The sequence below is a fragment of the Hemiscyllium ocellatum genome, chromosome 14 (genome assembly GCF_020745735.1).
Source record: "Hemiscyllium ocellatum isolate sHemOce1 chromosome 14, sHemOce1.pat.X.cur, whole genome shotgun sequence".
Lineage (NCBI taxonomy): Eukaryota > Metazoa > Chordata > Chondrichthyes > Orectolobiformes > Hemiscylliidae > Hemiscyllium > Hemiscyllium ocellatum.
The window spans coordinates 30,843,465-30,868,976 of NC_083414.1; the positions used below are offsets into that span (position 1 = coordinate 30,843,465).

Here is a 25,512-nt window from a genome sequence, read left to right on the forward strand (position 1 = left end):
GCCAATTCACCTAACCTGCACATCTTTGGATTGTGGGAGGAAACCCATGCAGACATAGGGAGAACGTGCAAACTCCACACAGATAGTCGACAAATGTGGAGACAGACATTTCACACCTGCAAGCTCCCTTCCGAATCACACACCTCCCGACTTGTAAAGATATCACTGTCCCTTCAGTGTTGCTAAGCAAAATCTGGCAACTCCCTGCCTAACAACACCGTGTGTACTTACATCACTGAATGACAATTACACAAGGTGACTCATTACCACTTCCTGTTTGACAGCAGCAATGGTCAAACCTCATGAACTGATGAAAAGCATAAATTCTGCATTAGAATGATCCTGAAGGTGGTGAGAAAAAAACAGTCATCAGTGGCTGTACTTCAGTGAAAATTTCCCAGGTGTATGAAAATTGTTAAGGCCAGAGCATGACCAGACTATTTAAAATAATTCTAATGTTATATCTGTCCAGTTTGGAAATGTTGTGGTCATTCTAGACAGGTTGCAAGATGCAGGAACTGAAATAGGTAACATGGTCCACCGAGTCTGCTCCACCATTCAATGAGACCATGGTTGATCTATGATCTTTCTTTCTTGGTTGGACCTTATAATTCTCAATTCCCTCAGCGATTAAAAATCGATCTTAACATCTAATATAATTAATGACTCAGCTTGCCAGTTTGCTACTGTAAAGAATTCCACAGTTTCACTACCTACAGAGAAAAATACCTCCCACATCTTGGTTTTAAATGGATGATTCCTTAGTCTGAAGTTATGCCCTCTGGTCCTAGACTCTCCCAGAAGAAGAAACCACATGTCCACATCCAAACTGTCAACTCCCCCCAAGAATCTTAGAGTACTCAGTAAAGTGTCCTTTTATTCTTCTGAACCCCATTGATTACAGCCCAACCTACTCAACTTGCCCTCATGAAAATCCCCCCTCAAACCAAGAATTAAAGTCATAAAGCATAGCACTGGAAAAGCACAGCAGATCAGGCAGCATCGGAGGAGCAGGAGAGTCGATGTTTCAGGCATCAGCCCTTCATCAGGAATAAACATCAACTCTCTTGATCCTTGGATGCTGCCTGACCTGCTGCGCTTTTCTAGTGCCACACTTTGACTGACTCTCTTGGAACTGCAGTCCTCACTTTGTCCATACCTAGAATTAGAGCTCAAAAATGTGTTGCTGGAAAAGCGCAGCAGGTCAGGCAGCATCAAAGGAGCAGCATAAGCCCTTCTTCAGGAATGAGGAGGGTGTGCCAAGCAGGCTAAGATAAAGGTTAGGGAGGAGAGACTTGGGGAATGGGCATTGGGAATGCGATAGGTGGAAGGAGGTTAAGGTGAGGGTGATAGGCCGGAGAGGGGGTGGGGGCAGAGAGGTCGAGAAGAAGATTGCAGGTCAAGAAGGCGGTGCTGAGTCCGAGGGTTGGGACTGAGAAAAGGTGGAGGGGGGTGGGAAGGGAAGTGAGGAAGGTGGAGAAATCTGCATTCATCCGTTGTGATTGGAGGGTTCCTAAGCGAAAGATGAGGCGCTCTTCCTCCAGGCATCGTGTTGCCATGGTCTGGCGATGGAGGAGGTGGAGTGGGAGGGGGAGTTAAAGTGTTCAGCCACGGGGCGGTTGGGTTGGTTGGTGCGGGTGTCCCAGAGGTGTTCTCTGGAACGTTTCGCAAGTAGGCGGCCTGTCTCCCCAATGTACAGGAGGCCACATCGGGTGCAGCGGATGCAGTAAATGATGTGTGTGGAGGTGCAGGTGAATTTGTGACGGATATGGAAGGATCCCTTGGGGCCTTGGAGGGAAGTGAGGGGGAGGTGTGGGCGCAAGTTTTGCATTTGTTGCGGTTGCAGGGGAAGATGCTGGGAGTGGAGGTTGGGTTGGTGGGGGGTGTGGACCTGATGAGGGAGTCGCGGAGGGAGTGGTCTTTCCAGAATGCTGATAGGGGAGGGGAGGGAAATATATCCTTGGTGGTGGCGGAAATGATGATGAAGGATGATACGATGTATCTGGAGGTTGGTGGGGTGGTAGGTGAGGACCAGTGGAGTTCTGTCCTGGTGGCAATTGGAGGGGCGGGGTTCAAGGGTGGAGGAGCAGGAAGTGGAGGAGATGTGGTGGAGAGCGTCGTCAACCACATCTGATGGGAAATTGCGGTCTTTGAAGGAGGCCATCTGGGTTGTTCGGTATTGGAATTGGTCCTCCTGAGAGCAGATGCGGCGGAGGCGAAGGAATTGGGAATATGGGATGGCGTTTTTACAGGGGGCAGGGTGGGAGGAGGTGTAATCTAGGTAGCTGTGGGAGTCAGTCGGTTTATAATAAACGTCAGTGTTGAGTCGGTCGTCCGAGATAGAAATGGAGAGGTCTAGGAAGGGGAGGGAGGAGTCTGAGACGGTCTAGGTAAATTTGAGGTCGGGGCGGAAGGTGTTTGTAAAGTGGGTGAACTGTTCAACCTCCTCGTGGGAGCACGAGGTAGCGCCGATACAGTCATCGATGTAGCGGAGGAAAAGGTGGGGGAGTGATGCCAGTGTAGCTGCGGAAGATGGACTGTTCCACATATCCGACAAAGAGGCAGACATAGATGGGGCCCATGCGGGTGCCCATGACTACTCCGTTGGTTTGGAGGAAGTGGGAGGATTGGAAAGAGAAGTTGTTCAGAGTAAGGACCAGTTCAGTCAGTCGAAGGAGGGTGTCAGTGGAAGTGTACTGGTTGGTTCGGTGGGAAAGGAGGAAGCGTAGGGCTTTGAGGCCTTCGTGATGGGGGATGAAGGTGTATAGGGACTGGATATCCATGGTGAAGATAAGGCGTTGGGGGCCGGGGAAGCAAAAATCATGGAGAAGGTGGAGGGCGTGGGTGGTGTCCCGAACATAGGTGGGGAGTTCTTGGACTAAGGGGGACAGGACCGTGTCGAGGTATGCAGAGATGAGTTCGGTGGGGCAGGAGCAGGCAGAGAACCCAACACCAACCCGACCCCCAATGCCTTATCTTCACCATGGACATCCAGTCCCTATACACATTTTTCAGCTCTGATCTCCAGCATCTGCAGTCCTCACTTTCTCACACCCAGAATTAACCTGATAGACCTTTTCTGGACAGCCTCCAATGCCAGTATATCATTCCTTAGATAAGAGGATCAAACTATTCACAGTATTCCAGATATGGTGTGACTAGTACCTTGTATAATTTTAGCTTGACCTCCCTAATTCTATACTTCAATCCCTTTGCAATAAAGGTCAACAGCCGATTTGCCCTTCTCGAAGAACCACTGAATTTGTATTCTAGCTTTTGTGATTCATGTATGAGGCCCAAATCCCTCTGTGCGACAAATTACTTTCCCCATTTAGAGAATATTCAGCTCTACTATTCTTCCTACCAAAGTACAGTACCTCACATTTCCCACATTAGCTTCCACCTGTCAAGTTTTTGCCCACTCACTTCCCTTCAAATTTTCCAGTCCACCAATGGAAGCTCCAAAGGATTAACTTGTTGAATATTGTAAAAGGCACTCAGAAAATAAAACTCATTAAAGTTTATTAGCTTTAATTACATGGCTCATAAAATACAAATAGATTACTCCAGCCCTCCTCAAATAATTTTATTCTAATTATAACAGCAAATTGCCAATTTGGGATACTATGTATTAATTGCAATTATGGCTTCGAAATTGGGAAATCAAGTACAGAAGAACATACTACATTTTCTAATGCTAACTTTTCAAGTTATTTTCCTCCCTTCTTTTCATCTCTTTGTAATCCACGCCATTGTTTGGCTAAGGAAGGGAGCAATCAAAAAACCATCCATCATTGTCAGTTGAACTGGCTGCTTCATGCATAGCAGTTGAGGGTAATTTCACCCCTTTCCCAAGGGAACCTTTGATTACACCAACACCAAGCACACGTGTTGCAACTTTTCAAGAAATAACACCATATTAAACGTGAATATTGTGCTTATTTGAAACTATTAAGCTTTACGACCGTCAATACTGAAAACTAAATGCAAGGTGTTTATCATTGATGAGAATGCTGGAAACAAACAAAACAAACTGGAAATATTCAGCAAGTCTGACAGCATCTGTGCAGAGGGAATGGTTATCAATTTGACTCATTAGTGAAAATATCTAGTTATGTAGCGACCACTGCCAGATTACAGGTTTATGCACTCCAGTCCCCATAGTTACATCCATCTAGACTGGTATGGGGGCAAAACATGTCCCATGGAGGTAATCTAAAACTGTTAGACAACTGTACAGTCTGAGATGCTTATGGGCACCTTAAAGTGGCTAAGTACATAACCATGAAATGCAAGAATCTCGCTCTTCACCCAAAGATATATTTCACAGAAAATGGCAAAACTTCCTAAAAATCAAGTTAGAGCGCTGTGGAACACTCTGCAATGCATTATAAAGGGGATGATTTGTATATCTTACATACAACATACAAAGAAATATTTAACGTGCATGATTTTTTTTTTAAAAAACAGTGTGGAAACAGGCCCTTCGCCCCAACAAGCCCACACCGATCCTCCGAAGAGCAACCCACCCAGACCCATTCCCCTACATTTACCCCTTCCCCAACACTACAGGCAATTTATCATGATCAATTCACCTAACCTGCACATTTTTGGACTGTGGGAGGAAACCGGAACACCTGGAGGAAACCCAGGCAGACATAGGGAGAAAGTGCAAAGTCCACACAGACAGTCGCCTGAGGTGGAAATTGAACCCAGGTCTCTGGCGCTGTGAGGCAGCAGTGCTAAGCACTGTGCCACCATGCTGCCCTACAGCAAATTCACCGTATACCTTTGAAGCTAATCTGAAATATTAGATACTTTGTTTTCACAAGTTAGTGAGCTTTTCATATATGCCCAGCAACTGTTTTTTTGGAAAAGGATCAGCAGACACCACACCTACTTCAAGTAAACACAGTTTACACACTTCCCACAATCTAAACGTCCCTTGAAACTGGTGGGGAAAATAGATACCTTCCATGCCAAAATAAACATGTTCATTTTGGAGCATCCTTGCTTTTTAAGTTGCCACCACATTAAATGCCATAGAAGTGTCACTTATAAATATGTATCATCTTATAACAAGTGTGTATAAGCACAAATGAAGAACATTTCCCCAACTGACTATTAAACAAAATTATACAAAACATCCTTAATTTCATGTTTGTATAAATGAAAACAATTAGCCCCTACTGAATATCCCCGAGGATTGACCACCAAACCAGTTGCCAACTTTGCAGTTTGCTGAGCTGTTAATCTTGAAAACAAACTCCAAAAATGCAAGGGCACGGAACATGAAGGAAGACAAAATGACAGAAATGAAGGAATGAAACCAGACAGATCATCTGGCATTGACCTAGGCACCAGAAAAGACAACAGCAGAAACATCCCTGTCAACCCTGCAAAGTCGTATCACTAATATCTGTCACATAGTGCCAACTTTCAGGTTCACGTTGATAAGTAACAAGTGTCATGTGGGGGTAAATTCAGAACAGAAATGCGGAGATATTTCTTCAGCCAGAAAGTGGTGGGCCTGTGGAATTCATTGCCGCAGAATGCAGTGGAGGCTGGGACGCTAAATGTCTTCAAGGCAGAGATTGATAAATCCTTGATATCACAAGGAATTAAGGGCGACAGGTAGAATGTGGGTAAATGGAGTTGAAATGCCCATCAGCCATGATTGAATGGTGGAGTGGACTCGATGGGCCGAATGGCCTTACTTCCACTCCTATATCTTTTGGTCTTAATATTGAGAGAGCTGGCTCACAGACTAGTCTTCGAGTAAAAAATGAGGTCTGCAGATGCTGGAGATCACAGCTGCAAATGTGTTGCTGGTCAAAGCACAGCAGGCCAGGCAGCATCTCAGGAATAGAGAATTCGACGTTTCGAGCATAAGCCCTTCATCAGGAATAAGAGAGAGAGAGCCAAGCCGGCTGAGATAAAAGGTAGGGAGGAGGGACTAGGGGGAGGCCCCCTAGTCCCTCCTCCCTACCTTTTATCTCAGCCGGCTTGGCTCTTTCTCTCTTATTCCTGATGAAGGGCTTATGCTCGAAACGTCGAATTCTCTATTCCTGAGATGCTGCCTGGCCTGCTGTGCTTTGACCAGCAACACATTTGCAGTCACAGACTAGTCAAGCAACAACCTGACATTGTCTCCACAGTATGATTCCGTGAGTATCATTGTGTCCCAGATACCGACACACCATCTTTACATACGTCCTATCAGACTGGCAGGACAGATCCAGCAGAGGTGGTGGCACATTGGTATACAGTCAGGATGGAGTTGCCCTGGGATCCTCAAAATTGATTCTAGACACCATGAACTCTCATGGCTTCAGGTTAAACATGGGCAAGGAAACCTCATGCTGCTTACCCTGTACTATCCTCCCTCAGCTGATGAATCAGCACTCTCCACGTTGAACACTTGGAGGAAGCACTGAGGACGGCAAGAGCACAAAATGTACTCTGGTTGGGGGATTTCAATGACCATCACCAAGAGTGGTTCAGCAGAATTACTACTGATCGAGCTGGTTGAGTCGTAAAGGACATAACTGCTGGATTGTTGAGTCTGCAGCAAGTGGTGAGGAAACCATCAAGAGAGAAAAAAACATTCTTGACCTCATCATTAGCAATCTGCCAGCTGCAGATGCATCTATCCATGACAGTTTCAGTAAGAGCGACTACCACACAGTCCCTGTGGAGACCACAGTCACACCTTCAAATTGAGTATACCCTCAATCATGTTGCGTGGCACTATCGTGTTAAATGGTACAGACTTTGGACAGATCTAGCAATGAGACACAGTGGGCCATCAGCAGCAGCAGAAAGTACTCCAGCACAATCTGTAACTTCATGGCCCACATATCCCCCACTCAACCATTACCATCAAGCCAGGTTTAATAGCCAGGGCATGGCAGGTTCAGCACCAGGCTGAACTAAAAATGAAGTGTCAACCTGGTGAAACTTCCAAACAGGACTACTTGCACGCCAAAAACTTAAGCAGCAATTAATAGACTGAGCTAAGTGATCCCACAGCCAACTCATCAGATCTAAGCTCTGCAGTCCTACCACATCCAGTCGTGAATGGTGGTAGATAATAAAAGAACTCACTGAAGGGAAAGACTCCACCAATATCCCCATCCTCAATAATAGAATAACCCACTGAGTGCAAAAGAGAAGGCATTTGCAGCAATCTTCAGCCAGAAATGCTGAGTGAATTTGCCATTTCAGCCTCTTCCAGTGGTTCCCAGTATTACAGATACCAATCTTCAGCTAATTCGATTCGACATGATACCTAGAAATGGTTGGAAACAGGTGATATTGCAAAGGCCATGGGCTATTCCAGCAATAGCAATGAAGACTTGTGCTCCACGAATTGCTGCTCCCCTAGCCATATTAGCCACCAGTACAGTGTCAGTATTGATATCTACCCGACATTGTGGAAAATTGCCCATGTATGTCCTGCATGCAACAAGCAGGACAAATTCAACCCAGTCAATTACCTCCCCATCAGTCTACTCTCGATCATCAGTAAAGTGATGGAAGTTGTCATCAACAATGCTATTAAACAGCACCTGCTCAGCAATAACATGCTCAGTGACCCCCAGTTTTGGTTCTGCCAGGGCCTCTCAGCTCTTGAACCACCCCCCCGCCCCCACCACCACATTCGATTGAGCGTGGTATCAAGGAGCCCTGGCAAAACTGCGAGTTGGAATCATACCTGGCACAAAGGAAGATGGTCATGGTTGTTCAAGGTCAGTCATCTCAGCTTTAGGACATCTCTTCAGGAGTCCCTCAGGGTAGTGTCCTAGGCCTAACCATCTTGAGCTGCTTCATTCATTATCTTTCCTTCATCATAAGTCAGAAGTGGGGACATTCAATGATTGCACAATGTTCAAATTGGATACTGAATCAGTCCAAATACAACAATACCTGGACAATATCCAGGCTTTGACTGACAAGAAAATAACATTCACACCGTACATGTAGGTTGCGACCACCATTAATAAGAGACAATCTAACCACTGCCCCTTGACATACATTGGTGTTACAATCACTGAAAGCCCCACTATCAACATCCACTGAACAGAAACTCAACTGGATCCACCACAAAAACACAGTGGCTACAAGAACAGCTCAGAGGTTATGAATATTGCAGTGAGTAAGTCATTTCCTAACTCCTGAAAGCTGTCCACCACCTACACAACACAAGTCAGGAGTGTGATGGGATATTTCCCAGTTGCCCAGATGGTGTAGCTACAACAATGCAAGAAGCTTGACACCAAACAGGACAAAGCAAGCTACCCGATTAGCATCACGGCCACAAGCATCCTGTCCCTCCACCAATGATACCTACGAGCAATAGTGTGTACTATCTATAAGATGAACTGCAGTAATTAAAAGATCCTCAGACAGCACCTTCTAAACCCACAATAGCTCCCATCTGAAAGGAGATGTGCAGAAGATACATGGGAACACCACTACCTTCAAGTTCCTCTCCAAGCCACTCGGCATCTTGCCTTGGCAAGAAATCACCATTCCTTCACTGTCACCATGTCAAAATTTTGGATTTCCCTCCCTAGTGGCATTGGGGGTCTACCCACAACAGGTGGACTGCAGTCGTTCAAGGCGGCAGCTTGCCATCAACTTTTCAAACACAACTAGAGATGGACAATAAATGCTGGATAGCCACAGATGCCCACATTCCTAAATGAAAAAAAGCAGGATACTGTATCAACAGGTCCTGGTCTTTGCCGGTAGTTTTGAATGGGGTTTTATTCTGAACACAACCTCTGAAAAATCAAAATGTAGCCTTCATCTGAAGAGTTAGGGTGGAGTAGCGAAATTCTCTATGCTGCCAAGTTCTCACCTCTCTAGCCTTGGTTAGATCCAGATAATCAATACACCCACAGGGAACAACTGGACTCCAAACCAGTTGGGAACAAGTGGATCCCTGACAATAATGGTAAACATTAAAAAAAATCAACCTTCTTTATAACTGCACAAATGTTTCCCAACAATGAAAAAAACCAAGCACAGGAGATTGAATGCATGACTGATTTTATGGCTTGGAGGTTGATGGAAATCCTGACTTGGAGTCATACAGGCAATTTTAATTTTCTTCTTAAGTAAAATCTGTTGTGCTGGTTGGAACTAGGTTTCAGGGCACTAACAGTTCTTGTCATATGCTAACGATCCAAACAAGTAGTCCGTCAACTTGGGTTGAAATCGTGTCAGTGTGTCAATAAAGCTTTCCTATCACTGAAAATAATGATCAATGAGGCATCTCAGCTGTCAGGCTTTGAGATCTCATATCCACAACCAACCATCAAAAGCCTTTTGAGATAATGGCTCAACCAGAGATCAAACTATTTGGTCTTCCTTTAATTTTCTCCAGTCAATCGTGTTACGCTGAAAAATACTGCGTGACACCAAGTTCCAGAATTGGGTGCTCATGGCCCTTGGTTTCATGCCCGGTCATTCTTCAAGAGCAGACCTGGATAATTAGTATCAACACGCTCTTCAAATGATGAAGACGAACATAGTTGAGTCCAACCATCTTCACCTGGAAGCACAGATAAATGCAGCAAAAAGGCCAGGAAAACCTCGAAATATTTCCCTTCGTTAGACCTGGAACCTGAAGGCTAACTGAAGCTGTTCTACTGCCTCTGTGGGAAAGATCAGCATGAATGGTTCAAACTTGATTCAACTAACTTAAAATGCAAACAGTGAAGGAAGACAGCATCATATTTGATACAGTTTCCTTTACGATCTCCAGCCATACAACAGACAAGACACAAACTTTACCATAGGCACAAACAGTAAGTTTCAGTGTTTAGCTGACAGGTAGTGAAATATTCTCCAATTAAAGTAACTGCGAAACTTTAACAAAGAAAGTGAGCTTCACCAGTTGTTAAAATACTGCTACTGTATAAGAAGTGTACAAAATGCTACATTGCAATTAGATGCATTTCAAGTGCAATGCCAGAAGTATGGTTAACTTTCTTTTCAAAGATTTTACATCATTTGGGCTCCATAGCATACATACCCAAACCATTTGGCAGGAAACTATGTGAAATGGCCCAACTCCAACACTTATGACACTGCTTGTGCACAAAGTTTCACAGGAACTACAAGTTAAAACCTTGACACGTCATCTGTGATGTTACCATGGTGGATAAACTAAGAATTATCATACTTGCCAAACTTGATTTGCAGAGGGAATCCCAGTTTGCTGAACCATAGGTATGCCAAGTCAGAAGGGATAAACAATTAAACCAGCCGCTACAACACACACAAAACAGATGAGATCTGTTAAAGTGATAGAAGAATGAAGTAAAAATAGAAAACACTGGAAACATTCGGAAGGTCAGGCAGCATCTGTGAATGGTGGAAGATACAGTTAACAATTTTTAAAGAAAGGTCATCAGTCTGAAACATTAACCCTGACTTCTCTCCACAAATGACAAAATGAATGCTCCTTGCATTTTCTACTTCTCAGTAAGACTGCTCTTTTGGCTAAAGTTAAAAATCACACAACACCAGTTTTATTTGGAAGCACCAGCTTTCGGAGCGCTACTGCTTCATCAGGTGGTTGTGGAGTATAAGATCGTAAGACACTGAATTTATAACATAGAGTGTGATGCAACTGAAATTATGTATTAAAAAAGACCTGGATTGTTAATTACTTATTGCATCTTTTAGAATGGCCATGTTGGTTTCAGTTCTTTCATATGTAAATCCCAGAACTTCTTTTTTAAAAGTTACATTCTCAAGTGAACTCTAACAATAGGTGCTATGACAGCTCAGATAATGTATTGAAGGTGCGAGGTGCCTCTGTGAGGCTGTCTTTGCTCCAATGTTCAGACTGATTCTATTTCTACAAATGGGTTTTATAGATTCTTACATGGATTCAGGCAGTTTTTGAGCAAAATAAAATGTAATTCTGCACATACAAATTCACCCTACAACTTGTATGTGCAGGGGAGTAGGAGTGTATGCAAGAGAGAGTGTATGCAAATGGGTATAAGTCTGAGAGAGAGTGAGAGTGTAGGGTGTGAGTGTATGAGAGAACTTGTGTGAGTGTGTGTGTGAGCGTAAGTGCGTGTGTGAGCGAGTGCGCGAGAAAGAGGACGAGAGAGCGAGAGAGAGCGAGCGAGCGAGAGAAAGCGAGCGAGAGAGAGAAAGCGAGCGAGAGAGAAAGCGAGCGAGAGAGAGAAAGCGAGCGAGAGAGAGAAAGCGAGCGAGCGCGCGCATGTGTGAGAGAGGGAGAGCGAGAGCGAGAGGGAGGGAGGAGATGGACAGACAGGGATGGAGGGAGAGACAGACAAACAGACAGACAGAGAGGGAGGGAGAGAGAGAGATAGATAGACAGACAGGGAGGGAGGGACAGACAGACAGAGATTTGCAATGGGGTCACCTATCACATGACATGAACCCAAGGTCCTGGTTGAGGACATTCCCCTCGGTACCGAATGTGGCTATCAGTTTCTGCTCGGCCACTTTGCGTTGTTGCCTGCCCCAAAGTCCACCTTGGAGGATGGTCACCCGAAGGTCCAAGTCCGAATGTCCCAGACTGCTGAAGTGTTCCATGACTGGGAGGGAACACTCCTGCCTGGTGACTGTTGTGCAGTGTCCATTCATCCATTGCCATAGCCAACATACCATGCATCAGGGCATCCTTGCCTGCAGCATATGAGATAGACAACGTTGGCTGAGTCGCATGAGTACCTGCTGTGTCCATGGTGGGTGGTGTCCCCAAATGTAATGGTGGTATCCATGTCCACACTCTGACAGGTCTTGCAGCATCTGCCGTGACAAGGTTGTATGGTGTTGTCCTGAAAGCCAGGCAGTTTGCTATGAAAAATTATCTGCTTGAGGTTTGATGATTGTTTAAAGGCGAGCAGTGAAGGTGTGGGGAAGGTCTTGGTGAGGTGCTCATCCTCATTGATAATGTGTTGCAGGCTGCGAAGAACATAGTGTAGGTTTTCGGCTCCTGGGAAGTACTGAACAACAAAGGGTACCCTATCGGTTGCATCTTGTGTCTGTCTTCTGAGGAGGTCATTACTGTTTCTCACTATGGCACGTCGGAACTGGCAGTCAATGAGTTGAGCATTGTACCTAGTTCTTATGAGGGGATTCTTGAATACTTCCAGGTCACGTTTCTCCTCATCTAAACAGGTCCTGTGTATGCGTAGGGCTTGTCCGTAGGGGACGGCTGTTTTAATATGTTTTGGGTGGAAGCTGCAGAAGTGTAGCATCATGAGGTTATCTGTGGGTTTGTGGTAGAGTGATGTGCTGAGATGCCCATTCTTGACGGAGATGCATTTGTCTGAGAATGAAACAGATACTAAAGAGCAGTCCACGGTGAGATTGGCTCAAGCATCTTTTGGCTGAAGCATTACATGCAGTAGTTCACTTTGTATGCAGTACAAGTTTAAAAATTCAATTTTAAAATTATCAGGATATTTCTAGCTCATAGCAACGAAGTCCATGAATTTCATATTTTGCCATCATATGTGAACAGAACATCTTGTACAAAAACCCACTCAGCATTTGGACACAAATGAATAACATGGACATTTAAACTGCACTGAAACCTTGGAACAAGCAAGTCACTTTTGTCATTATCATGTCAATGAGTCAGGCATTTACAATAATCACTGTATGCAGGTATCCTCATATTGAAGTGAAACCATTGAAGCTGCAGTTTTCTCATGCTTTATGATTAAAAAAACTAATCTTATTGTATTCTATAGTCTTTACCAAAGAATGAAATGCTATCTAGGCCATGGTGACAGAGGAGAGAACTCAGTCATATGGAGGGTTCAAAATTTAGAGTGTAGTAATGTTGGATAACTGTTTGTACTTAAGATTGACAAGTCACTGTACCAAATGAGATGCATCCAAGGGTTTTGGCAAAAACAAAGGGAAAAACTGCAGGGACACTGTCCATAATCTTTCAGTCTTTGCTATGCTCAAAGAGATACCTGAAGACTGGGAAACTGCAAATATTACAGCTTTATTCAAGAAAAGGGTATCAAGCAATTACAGACCACTCAATTTAACCTAGGTGGTGGGGAAGGTACTGAAGATAATTATTTGGAATAGAATTAAGTGGGTTGATGACCAAATCCAGTGTGGATTTCTCAAGGATAAATCATGTTAACTCCAACTAATCAGGATAACTCCAACTAACTTGGAGTTTTTTTGAACAGTAACAGAAAAACTTGACAAGGGTAATGCTGTTGAAGTAGTGTATGTGGACTTTCAGAAAGTATTTGATATAGTGCCATACAAGAGACTTGAGAGGAAAGTTATAGAATTAGGAATAAAAGGGTCAGTAACAACATGGATACAAAATTGGCTGAGTGATAAGAAACAGAGAAATAGCCAATGATTATCTTTTGAACTGGAGCTGTACTGATAGTCCCCAGGGACGGTATTGGGACTCTTACTTTTCCTGATATACAATAGTGATCTAGACTTTGGTGTGTAGGGATCAAAGTTTACAGATGACATAAAACTTGGGAGAATTCTAAACTGTGAAGAGGATTGTGTGGAACTCTAGAAGGACATAGAAAGGTTGGTGGCTGGGGCAGATAGGTGGCAGATGAATTTCAATGCAGAGCAGTGTGAGGTGATGCATTTTGAAAGGAAGAGTGTTGAAAGATAATACAAAATGGGGGTATAAATCTTAAGGGGTACAAGACCAGAGGCACCTAGGTTTCTTTGTACACAGATCATTGAAGATAGCAGGAATACAGAATCTTCAGCTTTATCAATACAGATGAGGCACAGAGTGCAAGAGCAAGAGGTATTACCAAACTAGTGTAAAACATTTGTTAGAACTCCACCAGAGTATTATGTACAGTTCTGGATGCCCCATTATAGGAAGGATAGGAACACAATTGAGAGAGTATAGAAGCAGCTTACAAGAATGATTCCAGGAATGAGAAACTTCAGTTGAGAGCAGATTGAAGACACTGGAACTGTTCTCCTTGGAGAGAAGAGGGCTAAAAAGGTGATCTGATAGGAGTTTTCAAAATCATGACTGGGCAGGATAGAGTCCATAGGAAGATACTGCTCCTGCAGGTAAAAGGAACAAGGAGGACACAGAATTAAAGTGATCTGCAAAACAAGCAAGGGCATTGTGAGGAAAAGCTTCTTCATTTTAGCAAGTGGTTAGTGCTTGGAATTCACTGCCTGGAAATGTGGTGGAGGCAGGTTCGATTGAGACATTCAAGAGGGTATTGAGTGATTATTTGGATAAGATTAATGTGCAAAAAAATGGGGGAAAATGCAGGAGACTGGCACTAGGTAATAATGCTCACTTCCTGAGCCAGCACAGGCATGATGGGCTGAATGGCCTTCTGCACTGTAACACTTATGTAACTCTGTGCTTTTTCCCAAAAATAATATCATGGGACCCAGTAAGACAAGAGATTAAGACTGGTTCACACAAGTTGAGGTTACTGCAGATGCCTTTTCAGACCTTCAAATATGCTTTGGATGACCTTTGAAGTCCACTTTTAAAAAGGGAAAATGGCTCCCTGGATTCCCATCAAGCAGAAATCCAGGATGGAAAAGGGAAAATTTAAAATTAAATGTACACATCTCCTTGTTTTTAAAAGTTTTCACCATCATTTATGATACAATGAAGCTCTTGTTAGACATGTTACCATTTAAGTACCATGACAACTGATATGTTCTGATTCCTTTACTGGATGCAGGATTTCTCTAATTCTCAACAGCTGCTGTATGATATCACTTTCATCCAAGGATTTTCCATTTGATGAATGTGGAGATTTGTTTTAACGGTTACATTTAAACAAGCCAATCTCATCTATAACCACGTTTTGAGACTTGCCCAGACTCAATGGCACCACTCTGTCCACAGCAAACACAGCTAAAACACATCACATGAAATTTTCAAACTAACTAAACCCAACAGAGCGACGTTGGTGTCAAAATTCCATAAAGGGAGTAAGCATGAAAATATGATACAGATTGTTTCTCAGAGTTCAAAAAGAAACACCACCTCTGATATATAAAACTATTTCAATTATAACTGTCATTTTAACACACTTTATAATTAAAATCTGGCTTCCTTATAGGAGCAAAATGAATGTATTTTTTCTAGTCTTCTGCTTAGTTTACCTTTCCCCTATTTTCTGTTAATATTTCATTTTTTAAAAATATATAACTTTACCATTAGCCCAGGTATTATCATGCAAGTAATTCTATCAATTGCTTACAATTTGACATCATAGCCCTGGTAAAATATACCGGACTATTCAGATGTCACAGGATTTCAATGGATTCCATGAGGACATTCAATTATATGTATGAGAAAAGGAAGATGGAGTAATATGAATCATGAAAACACTGAACAAATGTTTTTCATTAAAATAACAAAAGCAATTTATAAGTTTTGTTGTTTGGATGGCTTATTATTTTCTCGGCAGAAATAAACTGCTTTGAGTAGATGTCCAGCAGATTTCTTGGGTATAAGAACACAGAAGACAAAGTCCTGCATCTTCGATTGCATAACTGTTAATATTCATGAAAAGTTAAGTAATTCCTTGAATATGTCTTCCAGTATTAGTTACTTTTCCATGAGAAGGGTTTGAACAGATTTCCCCACTTCAAATCATTCTGCTTCCAAAACTGCTAACTCTCATCATCTAAGATGCTCTCTCTGGCCAATGTACTCCTTAGCAAACCATTAATTTCCCCACAGCATGGGGCCAGATAGCTCAGGTGGCTGATGGCTGGTTTGTGACAGTGTGATCCCAATTGCATGGGTTCAGTTGCCACATCAGCTGAGGTTACCATGAAGGCCCCACCTTCTCAACTTCACCCTATGTCTAAAGTGTGGTGACCCTCTGGTTTGGCTCACCACCAATCATCTCTCTCCAAAGACAGAGCTGCCCTACAGTCCTCTGGGACTATGGTGAGTTAAAATAAAAACCTATCACATACCATTACTAATCAATGTCAACATATTTTTCCAGCAAACATCCTCAGCTATGCATCATAAGCCCATTCCAACTTACTTTTTACTTAGCAACTGCTTTATCACAGTAATAAAAGTTCTTGAGCACCAAGCATATTCAAACACTGGCCAAATGTATGGAAATTGGACATAACAACCATGAAAATACATATGCATTTCTGTAGATGAAGATTGCAAGTAGCAAATGGGTTGGGGATGAAGGTGGGAAAGGCAGAACTGCAAAATCAGTTCTGGGCCTTGGGGCAAGTGAGCAGGAGAGCAGGAGGCATGCTGTTAGTTCAAGATAGTGCAACAATTCTTTACCATGTTAAGTGAAGGAATAACAGTGACCATGCTGCATTTAAACTGGATTAAACAACAATCAACTGTGCTCCTATTGTTTGTCTGCTTCGAGCTAGGACCAATATGTTGATGCACCTGGCACTTTATATACTAGCTCATTAATCAATCTCACCAAATCAAGCAGCAGAAATATTGACTGTAGCTTTGTTAACAGTCATTTTATGAGTAGCACTTACAGTGCTGGTGACTGGGGATGAAGAAGGAACCACAAACAGCTGTTAAAATGCCTGCTGGGACTCAGCCTTCTTAAAAAAAGATACTTTTAAAAGCATGATAGGTCGCTTAATTCATTGAGATACTGGCAAATGATTTTCTACCACATGATGGCAGTGTGAAGCGTCCACAATACTATACTTCCATTTAAAATGCATAACAACTCCAAGCTATTCCTCACTGAAGATGCAGTAATGTGCATTTTTTATACGTCTTGATTGTTCTCGCTTATCATCAAGGACTCTGTTCACAAATTCAGCTCCTCGGTGAAGGGGCTGATTGATGAGTTTGTCAATTTTTTAAAAAAATTCAGTTTCACCAATCTGCTTGTCGCCCTTGGGTCTCTGGTGAGTAAAACACGGGTACGAACTTGGCAAGCAACATTAGGTCTTTATAAAAATTATTTAATCTTCAAATGTGGTGCTAATGGATAGACCAGTATTTATTACCCAACCCTAATTGCCTTTCAGGCAATGGGCAGTTCCCTTCTTGAACTGAAGTCTGGTGGGGCAGGGTTAAGCCCATTCACAATGCTGTTAAAAAGGGAGATCCAAGTTTGAAATTACGGAGCATAAAGGCATTCTTCCCCTTCTCAATAACATGGTGTGGTTAGTCTTCCACCTGTAATAATATCCCACAAACTAGGAACAGGTAAAGAATGTGCCTTGCAAAGTAATTGAGCATAAAGACAGACCAACCATGAGAAACAAAAGATGGAGGAGTGGAGAAAAAGCTACAGTGTAGGTCCATATTCAAGAATAGAGAAAGACAATAAAGCAAGGAAAAATACATCTGAGGAGGAAGACTTTTACTTTATAAAATAGTTAACCTGAATGAATTTGAGTTGTAAATTTATGAAGGTTTTGAGTCAAAATGGTTAATCAGAAATGAAAGTCACTGGTAGGATCAGATGATAGAGGGGTTATCTCTCTCCACTGTTAACACTTCAGTTTAGGAGGTTATACTATGTTGGGACTGAAGGCTTTCAACTTTGGGTAAATGAAAGGAGTTATTTGAGCTGTTCCAATTGTCAGCAGATCAAAGGAGGGTTTACATTTGGAAATAATGACCCCAGTCATTGTCAGCTATCTCTCAATTTGAGCATGATGTCTACATGGGTCACAGGTTTTTGCTGTAAGTCTCCCTGTGACAGAACAGGTCAATTCTCAACCCACAGATCTTTGGATACTTAGGACAGGGCAGCCCACAGAGTATGGGATCTGGAGTGCAGGATTGCTTTGTCACTAATCTGTCTCATCATTCAAATATCTTGACTCAAAGTATGATGCGTTTTGATGGATGAACTGTTGCCATCTTGAACAATTGGAAGCAATCTCATCTCACTCACTAATGTCAATGCCACCCCACTCCAAGGAGAGTTTTGGAATGTCTTTGTAGTGGTTTCTTTGTCCTTCCTTGTTAGGAGGAAGGAGACATGGGAGTACTCAATGAATGGCAGGACAATCAGTGATAGAAGGATCTTGGGGTGCTTGTCCATAGATCACTGAAGATGGCAGGATAGTTTAATATGGTAGTTAAGGTGGCATAGAGGATGCCTACCTTTACTGTGGCACAGATTATAGAAGCAGTAAGTTCGTGTGGAGCTATACAGGACCTTGGTTAGTCTACAGTTGGAGCACTGTGTGCAGTTCTAATCACTGCACTATAGGAATGATGTGATTGCACTGGAGTGGAGGCAAATGAGATTCATCAGGATGTTGCCTGGGATGGAGTTTTTCAGCTATGAATCCAGGTTAGATAAGCTCAAGTTGTTTTCATTAGAATAGAGAAGGGGGGAGTCTGATTGAGGTCTATAAAATTATGAGGGGGCATGGGCAGGGTGGGTGGGAAGCTGCTGTTCCCCTTGGTTGAAGGGTCAATAACATGGGGGTAATATTTTAAAGTGGAAGGCAAGTGGTTTAAAGGAAATTTGAGGGGAAAAAAAATTCCACCCAGAGGGTGGAGAAGGTCTGGAGAGGGGTGTGCCCTCCACTCCACTTCCTGAAGTCAATGACCAGCTCCTGCGTTTCGCTGACATTAATGGAGACATCATTATCTTGACACCATGTTGCTAAGCACTTAATCTCTTTCCTGTATTCTTATCGTTGTTTGAGACTCAACCTACAACAGTGGTGTTGTCAGCAAACTGTAATTATAAGTGGAGTTAGGATGGAATTTGACCACATGGTTGAGAGTGTATGAGGAGTATAGTAAGGGCTGAGTACAGAGCCTTGCTGGACACTGATGCTGAGGCTTATGGTAGAGGAGATGCCGTTGTCTATTCGTACTGATTGCGGTTTATGGGCTAGGAAGTCAAGGATGCAGTCACAGAGGGGGGAGAAGAAACCTAGATCTTGAAGTTTAGAGACGCTTTTGTTTGGAAGTACAGGTGGGGATTTCAGAACTTAGTAAGGAGGTCAAAAATATCTGCAAATACTCCCACCAGCTGATCCACACAGGATCGGAGTGCATGGCCAGGGACTCCATATGGGTCAGTCGCTTTCCATGGGTTTAACTCTCAATAAGTCCAATCTAACATCGGCGGTGACTGTGGGTACAGGTGACATTGTTTCACCGACCTTCTGTTCAAAGAGAGCATAAAATGCATTGAGCTTATTGGGTAGAGATGTTTTGTTGCCTGCAATTCTGTTCGATGTTGCTCTTCAGCTTACATTATGCCATGTAAGCCTTGCCACAAATGTTGGACGTCTGTGTAGTCAGTCTGGGTCTCAAGTTTAGTTTGGTATTGCCACTCGGTGTCTCTGATGACCTTGCAAAGGTCATACCTGGACTTGCTGTATACATCAGCGTGACCTGACTTGAACACCTCAGACCTGGAGTTCAGTACGGAGACAGAGACAATCTCCTGGTTCATCCATGGTTTCCAGCTGGGGAACATTTGGATTAACTTTTTCAGCACGCAGTCTTTTACATACTTACTAATAAAGTCTGTAACAGTAATGGCATATTCATTTCAGTTGGCCATTGAGTTCATGCATACAGAATTAGAGATTGTCTTAGGAGTAGCTTGGACCTGTAATAGTTGGAATTTAGAAAAAGGAGAGGGAGCTTTATTGAAACATACAAGATCCTTACAGTGCTTTACAGAGCAGAAGTGGAAAGTGTATTTCTCCTGGTGGGAGTGTCTGGGACCAGAGGACATCATCTCAGAATAAAGGAGTCACACATTTCAAACAGACATCAAGAGAAATTGTTTCGCTCAGAGTTGTAAATCTGTGGAATTCTTTACAGCTGAGGGCTGATGAGGCTGGGTCCATAAGTTCAAGGCTACATTAGACAGATTTTTAATCAGTAAGGGAATCAAGGGTTGTGGGGTAAATGCAGAAAAGTGGAATTGAGGATTATCAGATCAGCCATGATCTCATTGAACAGCAGAGCAGACTCAATGGGCAGAATTCCCTCCTTCAGACCCAATGTCTTTTTGTCTTATTAAAATTCCTCTTTAAATGTCAATAGTCTCTACACACATTGTAATATTACAATATTAACAATATTGCCAGCCCTGCTGAGTATTTCCAACATTGCAATATTTTGCTTTTGTCATAATAAAGGGGGACTTCAAAAGTACTATAGGATAAAATTGTGCAATTAGTAACAGTTCCAGTTTTACAGTCATCCAATATACAACTAAAAACATAATAGAAGTAATTAAAACTACTTGCGCTATAAATAAAATTTTCACTGATTTGCCACTGCACTTAAAGCACATTTGCACAAAGGTCGAAAATGGTTAGATCCCCGTCATACATTGAATAATCTACAAATAATCTACAAAAATTGTTTATCTCTGAATCACTGAGCTGTTGCAACAAATTTATGTAATAGTACTTACCTTTTCTTTCTTCGTCCATCCCATCTTTCTTTCAATTTATTCATGGGATTTGGGCATTGTTGGTTAGGCCAGCATTAATTGCCAGAGGGTACATTAAGGATCTGGAGTTTAAGTCCTACCGGTCAAGGAGGCAAATTTCCTTTCTGAAAACTATAGGGATTTTTTAATGAAAATTGACTGTGGTTAATTCCAGATTCTAAGTGAATTCAAATTTTACTATCTATCATAGTTGGATTTTAATCCATGTCCTCAGAACATTAGTCTCAGTTTCTGGATTACTGGTCCAATGGTATTACCACTATTCAACCATCTCTTCAATACAACAGTCCATGTACTGGACAGGACAATAATCCTCGTATTAAAAATGCATGATCAATATTGTGAATTAGTGCAGTACAGTTTAAACAGAATACATTGAAATGCTACAATAAACCCTAAATTAAACATTATTGATAACAACCATAACTATGCAAGTTTAATATCCAAGGCCAGAGTACTGTTCCTTCCTCACTGTTGCAATACAATATTAAGTAGAAAATATCAATTTATTTTCATTGATAGAAGTTAAATAGAATGATGGAATTACTGGACCTAGCCCAAGAAGATGCCAAATACTAGCAACAAATTAGTTAAAATGCACTTAGAGATTTGGCTTTTGACAAATCTAACACACAAGTTAGAAATAAGTGGAAAGGGAAATCCTTTCAATGCATCATTCATATTTCACTGGTTTTATACTACTCAGAATTAAAACCTTTTCTTCAAATACATATAAGGAAATGTTTTTAATTTTGTGGCCCCAAAACTAAATTAAACCAGAGCGTCTGGATGTTAGCAAAAGACCACACAATTTAATAATCTGGCTCAGCTTTAAGTCTGGATTGTATCAAATTCTGAAATATCCCATAAAACAAATGTGAAAGTTTTAAATGAACTCAATAACTCATAACTCCACTGTGTCAAAATCGAGAGCATTTTAAAAAAAGGCTATTGCCAGGGACACATTCTCCCTGCTACCTCTTTCAAATGAAAGAGAGTTTCTTATTCATTTATATTCTATGTTTCATAAATCAGAGTGGTCTACAGAAGTCCATAAATCAATCAATCTGATTTTGAAACAAATTTGACATACAAAAGCAAAAACAAGCATCTCTGCACTATTTTCAAAAGTGAGCTCCTATGCAAATATCTATATATACTACAGATTCTATTAGATCTTTTCTCCTTCGGCATGTGTGTCTGGAAACTTACTGGTTTATGGATCTGCACTCTGAATCATAAGTCATGGACATAATACTGCAAATGCCATCAGTAAAAAAAAATTTTCAGCAAAGCACACCAAGTCTAGATATAGCACGTAATTCAGTGATCTAACAACTGGCTGCAGGGTCTGTTTAAGTAGCCTTAATTAACGAAAATGCAGCAAATTTTACCTGGTTTGCCAAGCATACATAATAAGTGAACAAGTGTTTGTGTGTAAATTATCTTTGAACATCATTTCTGTTTAGGCTTTGTACATTTTAGGCACTTTCCTACTCCAATTTATACATTCCCCTTCTGAAACACAAGTAGATGGAAGAGGGGTTTGGAGCTGCATCGCTCTGCCAAAGGTAATTGTGCTCTCCTGTTCTGGGACAACAGTTCTGACTATTAATAATTTTTAATGGCAGATAATCGTATAGTGAATTAATCGGTTTTTCCATTTCTTCCCTTGTGTGATACATTATTCTAAGCAATCAATACCTTACTAATGCCTGTTCATATTTATTTTTCACAGATTTCAATTTCTCCTTTTGAAGTGTGTTAAGAATGTTCCAAAGTTTTAAACTGTTTTAGAATATTTGGAGCAATGTGGCCTAATAAACCACCTTTTCCTTTGAAACCTCAAAAAACTAGTTAACATTTGAATCTTCTCTTAAACTTCTTAGCCATGATGAACCAAATTCTCCGTTAAGTCTGAGTAAGTAACTCCTTCATATCTAGCTGACATCACTGAAAACTATGTAGATCTGTTTAAATATACACTGGTCCAAATGTGAGATTTATGGATAAGAATTGAGAGAATTAAAATGACAAGCATTGGATACATAAGCAATAAACTCATGCATATTGGAAAATAAAATGTTTTTAGGCATATGGAAATTCCATTTTTAAATTACATTTCAGAGTTTTGCTTAAATTGTCATACAGATGTAACACTGAGCTTTTTAAAATAGGAGAGGTGATGGCCTAGTGATATTATCACCAGGCTGTTAATCCAGAGGCCCAGATGATGTTCTAAGGACCCAGGATCAAATCCTGCATGGTAAAAAATATCTGGGATTAAACCATTGCTGATTGTCAGGGAAAAAAAGCCATCTGGTGGAAATCTGTCAGCCTTACTTACCTGACCTGACTGACATGTGATTACAAGTCCACAGCAATGTGGTTGAATCAACTGCCCTCTACGTAATAAACTATTGGCCTGGTTAGCAACATCCCTAACCAGTGAATAAATAGATTACTACCTTTTTTTTAAAAACACAGGTGATGACTGACGACAAACACTCAAATTGTAGGCTATTCACAGAGAAAAATAATTGAAGGGCTTTTGCTCGAAACGTCGATTTCGCTGCTCCTTGGATGCTGCCTGAACTGCTGTGCTCTTCCAGCACCACTAATCCAGAATGCTCAGAAAAGCCGGTCAGAAATACTGTTCCAAAACATTTAAAAATGCATCTAAATTAGTTACAAGTGCTGTTGGTACCAAAGAGGACAAATAACCAATTCTGCAGTAATCCTACCAGAGGCCTAAGATTGAATGGCAATAGTTCAGGTTGTGGAATAAAGAATAATTTTTGGGAGGGAAGACAAAGATAATACAACTTAGAAGAATAGATGGGTCAAGAAATACTGCTTTCAAATTTCTCATTTTCTGCATGTTTTGAAAAAAGCAAAGTCTTTTGAAGACTGGAAGATGATCGCTTCTCAGCCTTTTGGCTCGGAATATGTGTAGTTCCTGAGGACCAGAGAAGAGATTCTGCTCGAGTGCTGCAGATTTGATGCAGCAGACGTGTGCTGGCAGGGGGAGAAACCACGGGAATGGTGTTGCGGTTCATCAGAGCTGCTGGAGACCATGGCTGGATCGTGATTGGACATTGGAGGATCGTTTGGTTGTGCTGACCTGCTCTTGGTGGATCTTTATGCTGATTTCGGGCTAACGCCAATTCAGGTATCAGCCAACCTCAGAGCTATTGGGGGGGGGGGGGGGGGGGGGGGGGGGAGTTGCTGGGGCTTGTGCCGAGTCTTGGGAGGAGTGTATTAGCAAAGTGAGGCAGAAGCTGGGCAGATGGAAGCTATGATTGCTCTCCATCTTGGGGAAAAAACCTGGTCATCAGGTGTGAGGCACTGTCCTATTGGATTAGATTACTTACAGTGTGGAAACGGGCCCTTTGGCCCAACAAGTCCACGCCGACCCTCCGAAGCGCAACCCACCCATACCCCTACATTTACCCCTTACCTATCACTGCGGGCAATTTAGCATGGCCAATTCACCTGACCCGCACATCTTTGGACTGTGGGAGGAAACCGGATCACCCGGAGGAAACCCACGCAGACACGGGGAGAACGTGCAAACTCCACATAGTCAGTCGCCTGAGGCGGGAATTGAACCCAGATCTCTGGCACTGTGAGGCAGCAGTGCTAACCACTGTGCCCCCCACCATTGTCATTGCTATTATACGTGGCACAGGTCTGGCCTATTCCCAGAACCTGTGCTGCTGCAGTCACCCGGACCATCTTCCAGTTTATATGGAGATCAAAGATGGATCGGGTCTGAAGGGACTCGTTGTACAAAGATCTGGGGAAAGGAGGAAAAAAAATACACCCAATGCCACCCTCACCCTGATGGCCACCTTTGTGTGTGACTGCATCAAGCTGTGCGTGGATCCCCGGTATGCAAACACCAAGTGTCACTACATACGGAGGTTCTACCTGTCCCCGGTGTTGCGAAGGATGGGCCTGGCCTCGCTGCCGCGGAACGCTCCGAGTAGTCGGACTGTTCCGTACCACCTGTCCTTCGTGGAGAAGTTTATGAAGAAAAACACCTTTGACCACAAGTCCATCAGGACGTGGTCAGCACGTAGTGTCCTTGAGACACTTCGGGAAAAGGAGAGGGCGGATCCTATTGAGCGGTTCCCTGAGCAGACTGTCAAAGCCATTTGGCAGAATGCCTCATCGCCAGAACTTTCCAACAAGCACCAAGACATGGCTTGGCTGGTGGTGAGAAGGGCTCTGCCTGTGAGATCCTTTATGCACACCTGGACTCTCTGCCGCGCCACACACTGCCCTCGAAGCGGCTGCGGGGGGGGGGGGGGGACGAGACCGTCACACACCTCCTTCTGGAATGTGCCTATGCAGAAGTCTGGAGAGGAATGCAGTGGTATTTGTCGAGGTTCGTCCCGAGCAGCGCCGTGACGTGGGGCTCCGTGCTCTACGGCCTGTTCCCCGGGACGCACACCAAGACGAACATCAACTGTGCCTGGAAGATCATCAACTCGGTGAAAGACGCTCTCAGGGTCCGAAACCTGTTGATCTTCCAACTGAGGGAGTTGACCCCAACTGAGTGTTGAGACTGGCACATTCCAAGGTCCAGGACTACGTGTTGAGGGACACGCTGAAGCTTGGGACAACTGCCAAGGCGCGGTGGGGAAAGACCACCGTGTAACATCTGCCTGCCTAAAGAACAGGGGGCCCATGCAGTCATTTGGGCTTTGCTGACACCTCAGCTAAATATATGGGCATATGATTGAAAAATGTATAGACCTGTATACAAAAAATGATAAATTCTGATCTCTGTATGTAAATGTTTATATATGTGTGGCATGACCAACTGTACAGACCATCAAATTACTTTATGAATGTCGACGGTCCTGTTGTGTGTGCTTCCTGCGTAGACGATTCGGGTTGTAACGATCCACATGTACAACCCCCACGTCCCAGCAGACGTCCTGGCCTTCTTCAGAAGATACGTCCAGGTCGAGGGAGAAAGCACCAATGTGGTCGATCCTTTCAGGATCTGGACCAGCAAACGACAGGTCAGGGTAATCCT

At 42.8% G+C, this 25,512-nt stretch overlaps 1 protein-coding gene across 1 annotated transcript in view; it reads right to left on the reverse strand.

Annotated features, from left to right (window-relative positions):
* fgd (faciogenital dysplasia) overlaps positions 1–25,512 on the reverse strand; it is a 216,925-nt gene that overhangs the window by 128,102 nt on the left and 63,311 nt on the right. The gene's annotated exons all lie outside the window — the stretch shown is intronic.